General features: G+C 30.7%; 1 long non-coding RNA gene across 1 annotated transcript; it reads left to right on the forward strand.

Moving 5' to 3' along the window:
* The first annotated feature begins 2,223 nt into the window (after nucleotides 1-2,223).
* Nucleotides 2,224-7,443, forward strand: LOC134276095 (uncharacterized). Its single transcript, XR_009993978.1, has 3 exons — nucleotides 2,224-2,311; nucleotides 4,690-4,812; nucleotides 7,119-7,443. It is a non-coding gene; the product is annotated as an uncharacterized LOC134276095 (long non-coding RNA).
* The last annotated feature ends 2,735 nt before the right edge of the window (nucleotides 7,444-10,178 follow it).

A 10,178-nucleotide genomic window follows, 5' to 3' on the forward strand; every position in this document is an offset into this window, starting at 1 on the left:
GGAGTCCATAATTGTATATTATAGCTTATTTTTAGTCTGTATTTATAATCTTTACATACACAAGCAATTCATAAGACTACTTATTATATTGTATATTTATATTCCATATATAATCTATTCAAGCGCAAACAGTTCATAACACTACATATTCACAGAATTTCAGGCCGTATTCACCGGAGGGTCATTGCGCGTATAGGGGCATTGTGACCTCACAATCAACACCTCAAACAACCCTGCAAACAATAGTTGCAACGACCGCAGCAAGATACGTATCGAGCAGGAAAAATATTATACAAAGCTATTGCAGGATTTTTAAACATTTGGACGTCGTACACATCGAAAGTCGGAAAGAAAAATAGGGGAGTGACAAACTGTAATCTGTTTCAACTTTCAACAAGGCATTTCGGTAATGAAAATGATGTCGTCATTCAGCCTTCAATGTCTTATTTATTCAAATTTGGACTATATAATAAATCAATAATGGACTCTCGGCTTCGCCTTGATTAATATGAATATTTTTCTGGTGAATAACACACCATATTCAACAACAAAAGAGTCATAATTGTATAATATTCGCCGGATTTAAGACCGTATTAACAGGAGGGTCAATGCGCCTGCAGCGTGTTTGTGATGTCACAATCACCTAAAACAACGGTGTAAACAATGGCTGTAATGGACACAGCTAGCCTGGTTCCCTGTCCCTGTTTTGCATCATATACTCTGCGTCACTAGGGCCAGGTGGAGTACAATGGATTTAGGGCGAATCTGCCCTGAATCTTAGTCCATTGTGACGTCGAATATGGCTGCGCTTCCAATGAAGACGTTCATTGTGACGTGATATTTTTGTACGTCGTCGACGTAATGTGTCATTGTTACGTCGATATTTATTTATGTTGTTAACGGCAACGGCTCAAAAACCCACGATTTAGCGCGCATTATTCTGACCAATCAAAGGAAAGCATAGAAAGTAATCCACCTGGCTCTCCTGCCTTGGCAAGAATAAGACAGGGGTCCAGGCTGTGAAAAAAGCCAGCTATATGTATCAAAGCAGGAAAAATGTTAGACAAACCTATCGCAGGATTTTTAAAAAATATATTTTGGGGTCTTAAACATAGGAAAAATCGGAAATAAAAACACGGAGGTTACAATTTGCAAAATGAACATTCTTCTTTATTTTTTATAGACGAACGTTCGTAAATGAAAATGGTGTCGTTATGCAGCCGTCAATGTCTTATTTATTCAAATACTATTAAATTATTTATATAATCAAACAATTGAGGCCCTTTTTGGTGTTGAATATGGTATGCTATTCACCAAAAACATATCAATATTGACCGAGGCGAAGGGTCCAATTGTATAATATTGATTATAGTGTTTTTGATATCTAACATATTATTCATGTCTACAATGTATTTTTTCTAATACAAATAATCTAGTCCTGCACAAGCACTCAACATAAGACTGCTTCCATATCCCACTCACTGTAACAGATTTGTATAGAAAATATTTTGCAGTGCATATTTTTGTTCTTATCAAAGCAGGTAGAGACATTATGTTGGAGCACAAGTCTTTTTTTTACCTTTTGTACAAAAGCACCATATAGTGTAGCATGTTTACTCACATATTTTGCAATTATATATTACATTGATACATCAAAATGTACACCAAATAAATGAAAAGTAATATATTACACTTAGTTTTAGTAACAAATAAGTCTTCATCAGAAATACATGCATTACCAAAGCCAACTGTAATTAATCAAATTGAAAACCAAAATCAAGATCTGATGATATATAAATGTATTTAAAATTCTATGGGCAGAAATTATAGGAATTTTTTTCTTTACAATCCACATCTTTAGGGTTGTCAAATTACATAAATTTACTATATAGTTAAGCACAGTATACTAGTTTACCCATAATATTAAGACTAGACTCTCGTAGGCATAGTATTTACTAAGTAAGTAAATGAACGTTTTTATTATGGATTACTGATTATTAGTATTTGATTGTCACTAACTCAAACATGAACACTTTACATATTAAATAATACTTAAATTTTTATATATAGTCAAACATTATTTCAAAATTTTATGTTACTGCTATCTGAGGTTAAAAATTGGAAGCTTTGAATTATCAAATTGAAAATGTGTCTTTTTATCGTACTTCTGTGTTTCCTTTAAATAATACATGTAAATATTTTATGTGTTTATCCTTAAACAATAGATTTGTATAAAGATTTGATCACAGATGCTCTTAAGGATTCTATATATGTTCAGTCATGGAAACACAATCTACAATCTGACGAAAAGGTATGTATGTTTTCCTTTAAGGATAAATAACACAAAATAATTTTTGCGCTAAGTAAATGAATTATATTTCGGTATTCAGAAGCCTTTTTTCAATAAAGACGAAAGTACCATCTTACCATCTAACTACTTTAGGATTGTTTAATTCACCACAATTTGGGCAAAAGTTGGAAAAATTATATTTCTTGATCCATATATTTTTTTAATTTATTTTCTTTAATCTTTATAAACAATTTTTAATTATAAATTGATACAAAAGTTATGAAAATCTCCTGGGTCAAATATTTTACTAAAGACAAATGAATTTTTATTGATAAAAAGTAATGTATAATCTTTATGTACAATCCTAAATTATATTGATATTTTTAATGGAGTCTTTACAAAAATAATAGTTTTGAGCAAAAGGGGAATTGTGTGCCCTTTTTACACTAATTAAAAGAAGAAAAAATTATTTGCCGGAAAACAAATTGATTGAACCTGGTCATGAAAGGGTTGCACTTCTTATGTCTGCATGAACACTGTTGCAACAAATGTGTTCATTTGGTCATTCATGATAAGAGTTAATTCTTTCCTGCTTTTTTCCCTTCAAATGCCTTTCTTAAGCGCTTAAATTTGGCTTTGCTAGTAAATCTCCCTGACTGCAATTTTTATTCGTTTTCATTACCTTAAATTTATAGTTCATGAAGTAGGAAACAAACAATGCGAATTACAGAAGATACCAAAATTTGTTTTGTTATCTATCGTTTATTGTTATGTCTTGTGCGACTTTCTTATTTTTAAAATAATAATTGTCATACTTGATTTAGTAGTATTTTCAATCAATTGAAAAACATTTTACATAATTCTGTCATTTACAAATATTTTACGGAAGATTTTCTCTTTCATTTCGAAAAAATTCGTTAATTGCATGTGGCATGTCACCTTTACAAGTTAATTGTTGTGTATTGTTTGACATTCTCATTTGTTTATAATAATTTTGACATACTTGATTTGGTAGCAATTTCAATCAATTGAATAACATTCTATATAATTCTTTCATTTACAAGTATGGGTTAGTGCTTTTGACATCATTATGAAAAATAAAGAAAAGACACAACAGTTAGTATTTAGTTACTAAAATAATACAAGTTACGAACTATAAGAATGATCTCTTGGATTGGAGAAATGATTTGATTTTTTTTTTCGATATATATGTTGTTCATGTGAAAAGAACTCAAGGATTAACATGTTGGCTTTGAAAATCTGACAAATATTAGGGAATATGCTCTTTGTGTGTTTTTCCCGGAACTCAGAGTTTGTGAGGAGATAAAAAAAAACCAATTACACATGGGTGAACGCAACCCTGTCAATAATTTTTTGTTATATCTTCACTGTTTTAGCTCATAATTTGTATAATTGCATTTTTTTAGCCAAATACAAGAGAGAATTGAATTTTAATTGTTTTATGCAATTCATTATTAAAAAAATAAATATTTTAGGTAACGGATGTGCAAAATGTATGCTAAAAAAAAAAAAAAACATGATGTTAAAGTGTTTCAGCACTGCCTCTGATCACTCACCCTGGGCTGTTACAAAATATATCATTGGACGTGCATTATGATATAAACAGAAGCGTTATCTGAGTTCAGGTTATATTCAGAAAATATTTACATGTAGTTTTATAATGAAATAGACATTTATCGGCTTATAAGGGACTATTTCTTTTGGTGGAAAAATATCTAGCAGAAAATTCACAATAGCCTGGTTATTTCTCAAAATTGACAATATCCCTTGTTAGTTGAACAAAGGGTTTTATAGTAACTCTATGTTAAAAATGAAAGTGAATTTAATTGAGAGCGGTGAGAATATTGAAAGTTTATGATATGCTCAAAGGAATATATAATATAGGTAATAATTTATATATTTAGAACAAATTTTACACATTCCCTCCACAAAGTTTGCCTAGAAATGAAAATATGCTGAAGAAGTCAAGATAAAATATGCACCGTTTTTTTTGCCTGAAAATCACACCTTTTGACCAATATTTCAAAATTAACATTATTGACCCCAACTTTTTTAAATAAATTGTTTTAAACTACTTGATACTTGACTGATGGAAGCACTTAAGATCAATAAGTTTGATATAAGAAACTATTTTATTGCCTATCAGAGAGATGGAAATTATTCAACCATATAATAATCTGTGTTATTTCTGGAACCTAGAGGTTGTGAGGGGACATAAAAAATAGCTGGCCTTGGGTGAACGCAACCCTATGATTTTTTAAAAGAGAACGCTAACCTATCATTTTACTGTTTAAGTAGTTTGTATTGTTCAGATTTTATTCTTAATTAGATTTTATTTTAATTGTACCAAGTCACTTATAAAAAAATAAATATTTTAGGTAACCGATGTGACAGATGTATATTTTGAAAAGAGGTTAACTTTCAGCACTACCACTGATCACTCAAAATGGGCTGTTACAAAAAAAGAGTCATGGACCTGCATCAGTGATATAAACAGACATGTAAGAGTTTAATACTCATATATTTACATATACATGTAGTTTTATAATGAAATAGACATTAATCGGTTGGAATATATATCGTTTTTAATATTCGGTTGACGCAGGGATAACGAAATATATATCTTTGATTAAAAGTCAATATATTTTTAGTCCTTCTAAAATGTTGAATAAGTCAAAATAAGTCAAAAAAGACAAAACCTAAAATATTTGTCAATATTGCTTCACAAATGTATCGTTATCTACATAAATCAAGAGATTAATAAAATAAATAATTACATTTTTACAGGCAATTGAAAATTGACTTGTCTGTTTCATGATCCTGTATCGATAAGTCACTGTCTTTCAAAAACAACTGCATACGTATACCAAACGATACGTTTTTAATAGAAATCCCCCCAAAAAATAATTATAAAAGAAAACATTTAATGTAAAAAGAAGATTAATAAAACAAGTTTATTAATTGTGGTCATCTGAGGAAAATACTGTTTTATTTATGAAAATGTAAAAGAAATTGAAGACTTATTGATTACAGTGTAATCACTTTCATATTGAAGAAAGTATAATGATATATCCTGAAAGAGTATTTATATCCATGATTTTTCCTGATAATGCGACAAGACAATTTCTGGCTATTCGAAGCTCGTTTTTGCTTAACCTCTTGTATAAATTATTAAAAACACAATTGAGTGAAACTGTCATTTATTCAAATAACAAATGACTAAGAATGAAATATGTAATACATATTACATAAAGTTATATATCAATTAATTGGCTTGGCTTAAAACAAAATATACAGTTAATAACAAATTGACTAGTTACACATACAGATTAGTCACATGACATAATTTTTTCTAATCACATGACACAAAAACAGCCCAGCCAATATTTTAGTTGAAATAATTTGTTTATTTGCAATAAAATTCATTTTGAAACAATTAGCTTTATGATTAGATCCATCAATATGAACCGAAACTTTATTCTCCAAACCCTATATTTTATGAATTTGTCTATGGAAAGAACAAGGTACAGGTTCAATACAAGAATGGCCCTGTGATTTCCTTAAAAATGATATTGATGCAAATAAAAAAACCCTTGTGCTTTGCTTTCTAAAACAATAAGATTCATTGCAGAAAAATCATACACATTATCATTCTTATATGTATTTCTTAATACAAATTGTGACGTCATAAAAATGTGCATTTTCCCGTGTTTTCTTTAAAAGTTGCGGAAGACACCAATTTTCAATGGAATTTTCTTTTAGATGATATTGTAAGCAAGCAACGCCAACTAAGATGTTTTGAGATATTGGAATTTTTTATTGAATTTTACACTACTAAAATTACTGATGTGGACACTATTTTCTGAAGGAAAATTACCCTCGAAATGAGTCATTTTGAGGCTCTTTCTGGTTAAAATAGAGAAATTCTTCAAATTAATGACGTCATATTTCCAGAAAGGTACTCCTTCATGTCATATTCTTTCCTGATTTATTGTGGTCATGAACTCAACTAATATTTAAGCTAGTTTAAAACTTTTTGAAGACATAAAATTTTTAGGGCACAATAAAACTTTCTTTTATGAATATTATCTTGATTTTTTTTTAAGGTTTAGACTTGATAGCATTTTGATGCTATTATAACATTTGAAAATGTATACGTTTCATTGTGTTATTCTATAAATTTAGTCAAGTACATGATAGATGTTTCAAAATGAAATTAAGTGATTAATGTTACTGTCGTAGAATTTGGTAAAATCGACTTCGAACTGATTAGTGCATACACTTTTAAAATCTAAAAAAAAAATGCACACAGCACAAAGCACAAACATGGAAAATAAGTGGCCCCTCAAAAATCTATCATCTGCATGTAGAGATTGTAAAAAAAAATGCATGAATTTTTGAAGGGGGAAGCTACAAGTAAACGTAAGCATATGCAAGTTTGTTAGCTTTTCCTCACTATTACTATCTACTTGCCATCCTCATGTTAATTATGCAATCAGTTGAATATAATCAGTTAATAATAAATGAAATTTAATTTTAATCTTAAATACAATGTAATGAATCTTTTTATAGACAATTTTGTAACAGGTGAAAATACCTTGATATGATTTATTGACATAAAGCACATTGATATCATTCAAACTTCAGCTTTCTCCCGACATATTAGGTAATATATCTCGCAGAAAACATATAATAATATACACCGTATTAATCTAAGAGGTTGCAGCATTTTCTCTAACACACAATTTAAGAAAATGTATAAACTGATGTGTATCTACCTGATTTTTATCAACCTTTTTATTTAAAGGTAGCTCAGTATAGCAGAGGAGGATTAGCTTTGTGTTTGTACAATACAGATGTTGCCAAACAATTTCGAAAACTCGTTGAACAGAAAAAAAGGAACAAGCCCAAAAATCAACAAAAACCAACGCAATCAGAAGAAAGAAACCTAATTGAAAAAATATATGAATTTGTTGTCTGGGGTTTGGGATTTTGGTTTGAAAATACAGCATAATCCGGATTCCTCTGATTATGTCACATTATTCTCAATCAAATGCCAAACTCGGCTCCTACAGAGAGATATACGGAGGCTAACATGACAGAAAAATAATAAACTTACATATCAAAATCAATGTTTCTAGTTATTTAATACATAAAATTATATCTAAGCATGCATCCTGAATTTGAGTGTGTTCTAAGAGAAAGGATATTGAACTTATGATTGGTATGAAATTCATAGAGATAATGCACAGTATTCATGCTCAAACGTCCATTAAACATATACAAATTAAGGATAAGAGCAAATATGGACCACTGAAAAATCGGAGCTGGGATCAGGTGTCATGCAGAAATGAGACCAGACACACACGCCGCATGCACCTTGTCATGACCTGGAAATAACGGGAACATTCGGCATCCCTTGCATAACAGAAATCTAGCCCTTAGCTCATTTTTTACTTATCTACTTTAAAAAAATTTCAATTTTATTACTATTGGTCAAGAAACTTCAAAGTACCTTTGGATTTCTGTTAAAATTTTATTACATAGTATCGATGCACTCGACTGGTATATTCTGATCAATTCCAATGCAAAATAATTTACAAAATTATAATTTATTGTACCAACAATAAAATCCAATTTCTTCTAACAAGATAGTTATAGTTCATGGAATTAAAGTCGGAATTAGTCCCATTTCCAATTATAACTTCCGTGCAGGTTATACACTATTAATGTACATTCTTGATTAATAAATTTTAATTCTATTTTACTATACATAATAATACCACTTTTAATAATTAAAATGATAATGAAATGAATGTTGTACAAGTTTAAAATGTTCAAATACACTGTACTAGAATGTTCTAAATACTATAGGTTTACAAATGATGAATGATTATGCTTAATAATATATTTTCGTGATTAGGCTAAAACTTTAGCCAATAAAAGATTAGAAAAAATGATTTTTTTTTCTGAATTGTTATGCAATTAACACTTAATATTTACATGTATGTCATAGAAATGTGACGTTACCATTTCCTCTCAAGCACTTTATAGCGTGGCACAGGTTTCTCTAAAGTTTAGCGCAAATAAAATTCTAAAGTAATATTTAAAAAACTTTTCTTTATTAGCAGAAGAAGCTTAAAATATAACGAATTAGGCAATAAATTAAAGATTAAATGATCTTTTTTCAAGTGTGTGAAAATGCGTGATTGCGGGGACACGGTATATGTGTGATTTTGCGTTAGAAATAGAATATGATATATGTACTAAAATGCGTGATTGCGGGTACGGGGTTAAAAAAAAAATTAAAGAGACTATTCTTTTTCACAAATAAACGGAAAATTAGAGGTACATCCCCGGTCATCCCACTGACCCGTACTGAGCATAACACCGCAGTCCTGGTTAAAAATGTTATTCGGCTCATTTGGTGCCCAGTTTGTAAAGCTCATCTCGAGGCTGCCTTGGGTCCATGTAAATACCCCCTCCGTGTCGATATCATCAGCTCCGACCCATACAGGACATGGATAATTTTCATCACAGCCACCTACATGTGGAAATCAGAAGGGGTAGAGGATATTTTTAGATTACAAAAAAGTGCCGTTTTTCGTCACGTTACGTTCTAGTTGACAGCTGCGCTCAAGGTAATTTGTACACGCCTCCTAACCGCAAGCTTTACGATTCTTTTCTTATCCATGATTGGTTGCTCGCTCAACAGACTATTTCCTTGTCAATGTTAATAATATGAGTTGACCAATAAACGGAATTGTTTACGCTGGAAGCAACTGACGAAAAAGATCGTAAGATAACGCAAACCAGTTTATACTCGATAATTTGGCCAAGAATTAGAGTCATTCTTTAAATGTTTCTAGATTTTTAATACATTGAATTATATCTAAGCGAACATCCTGTACTTAAGTGTGTTGTAAGAAAAAGTATATTGTACTCATAATAGGTATGAAATTCATAGAGATAATGCACAGTATTCATGCTCAAACGTCCATTAAACATATACAAATTAAGGATAAGAGCAAATATGGACCACTGAAAAATCGGAGCTGGGATCAGGTGTTCACACCAGACACAATGCACCTTGTCATGACCTGGAAATAACGGGAACATTCGCCATCCCTTGCTCCAAAGGATTCTAGCCCTAAGCTCTTTTTTACTTATCAACTTTAAAAAGTTTTTCAGTTTTATTACTCTTGGGTCAAGAAACTTTATACATGTAGTACCTTTGGATTTACGTTCAAATTTTATCACATAGTATCGATGAACTCAACTGGTATATTCTGATCAATTCCAATACAAAATGATTTACAAAATTATAATTTATTGTACCAACAATAAAATCCAATTCCTTCTAACAAGATAGTTAAAGTTCGTGGAATTAAATTCGGAATTAGTCCCATTTCCAATTATAACGTCACTGCATGTTGTACACTATTATCCATGTAAATACCCCCTCCGTGTCGATATCATCAGCTCCGATCCACACAGGACATGGATAATTTTCATCACAGCCACCTACAGGAGGAAATCAGAAGAGGTACAGGATATATAGATTGCAATTAAGTGTGACTCTTTGCGTCACGTTACGATCTAGTTGACAGCTGCACTCAAGGTAATTTGTATACGCCTCCTAACCGCAAGCTTTACGACTGGAATTTTTTTCTTATCCATGATTGGTTGCTCGTTCAACAGACTATTTCTGTGTCAATGTTGATAATATGAGTTGACCAATAATGTGAATTGTATACGCTGGAACCATCTGACAAAAAGATCGTAACGTAACGCAAAACTTCAGACTAAATTGAAATTAATAATAAATATTACACATAAAATTTATCATTTGAAAGAAATGATGTAT

Source organism: Saccostrea cucullata, unplaced genomic scaffold, assembly GCF_032062105.1.
Source record: "Saccostrea cucullata isolate Sc308-1 unplaced genomic scaffold, CSIRO_AGI_Scuc_v1 ctg7436, whole genome shotgun sequence".
NCBI classification, from domain to species: domain Eukaryota; kingdom Metazoa; phylum Mollusca; class Bivalvia; order Ostreida; family Ostreidae; genus Saccostrea; species Saccostrea cuccullata.